The sequence below is a fragment of the Trichechus manatus genome, unplaced genomic scaffold (genome assembly GCF_000243295.1).
Source record: "Trichechus manatus latirostris isolate Lorelei unplaced genomic scaffold, TriManLat1.0 scaffold00021, whole genome shotgun sequence".
Lineage (NCBI taxonomy): Eukaryota > Metazoa > Chordata > Mammalia > Sirenia > Trichechidae > Trichechus > Trichechus manatus.
Genome location: NW_004443957.1, coordinates 14,192,994 through 14,194,534, shown reverse-complemented (window position 1 = coordinate 14,194,534; position 1,541 = coordinate 14,192,994).

The following is a 1,541-nucleotide window of genomic DNA, read 5'->3' as shown; positions in this document are numbered from 1 at the left end:
GTAATATTAATGATATTGTTCAATAATTTCCCCATTCAGTTGGATCACCTTTTTTGGGAATAGGCATAAATATGATCCCTTCCAGTTGATTGGCCCAGTAGCTGTCTTCCAAATTTCTTGGCATAGATGAGTGAGCACTTCCATCGCTGCATCCGTTCATTGAAACGTCTCAATTGATACTCCGTCAATTCCTGGAGCCTTGTTTTTCACCAGTGCCTTCAGTGCAGGTTGGACTTCTTCCTTCAGTACCATTGGTTCCTGTTCATATGCTACCTCTTGAAATGATTGAATGTCTACCACTTGTTTTTGGTATAATGACTCTGTGTATTCCTTCCATCTTCTTTTGATGCTTCTTGCATCTTTTAATATTTTCCGCATAGAATCCTTCACTATTGCAACTTGAGGCTTGACTTTTTTCTTCAGTTCTTTCAGCTTGAGAAATGCCAAATGTGTTCTTCCCTTTTGGTTTTCTATCTCCAGCTCTTTGTACATGTCATTATAATACTTTACTTTGTCTCCTGTAGCCACCCTTTGAAATCTTCTGTTCAGTTTTTTTACTTCATCATTTCTTCCTTTTGCTTTAGCTGTTCGACATTCAAGAGCAAGTTTCAGAGTCTCTTCTGACATCCATTTGGTCTTTTCTTTCTTTCCTGTCTTTTTAATGACCTCTTCCTTTCTTCATGTATGATGTCCTTGATGTCATTCCACAACTCGTCTGGTCTTTGGTCATTAGTGTGCAATGTGCCAAATCTGTTCTTGAGATGGTCTCTAAATTCAGGTGCGATATACTCAAGGCTGTACTTTGGCTCTCGTGGACTTGTTCTAATTTTCTTCAGTTTCAACTTGAACTTGCATATGAGCAATTGATGGTCTGTTCCACAGGCGGCCCCCTGGCCTTGATCTGACTGATGATATTGAGCTTTTCCATCGTCTCTTTCAACAGGTGTAGTCTGTTTGAGTCCTGTATATTCCATCTGGTGAGGTCCATGTGTATAGTTGCCATTTATGTTGGTGAAAAAAGGTATTTGCAATGAAGAAGTTGCTAGTCTTACAAAATTCTATCACACGATCTCTGGCTTTGTTTCTATCACCAAGGCCATATATTCCAACTACCAATCCTTCTTTGTTTCCAACTTTCACATTCCAATCACCAGTAATTATCAATGCATCCTGATTGCATGTTCGATCAATTTCAGACTGCAGAAGCTGGTAAAAATCTTCAGTTTCTTCATCTTTGGCCTTAGTGATTGGTGCATAAATTTGAATAGCAGTCGTATTAACTGGTCTTCCCTGTAGGCGTACGGATATTATCCTATCACTGACAGCATTGTACTTCAGGATAGATCCTGAAATGTTCTTTTTGATGATGACTGCAATGCCACTCTTCTTCATGTTGTCATTCCCAGCATAGTAGACCGTATGATTGTCTGATTCAGAATGGCCAATATCATTCCATTTTAGCTCACTAATGCCTAAGATATCCATGTTTATGCATTCCATTTCATTTTTGATGATTTCCAATTTTCCTAGATTCATACTTC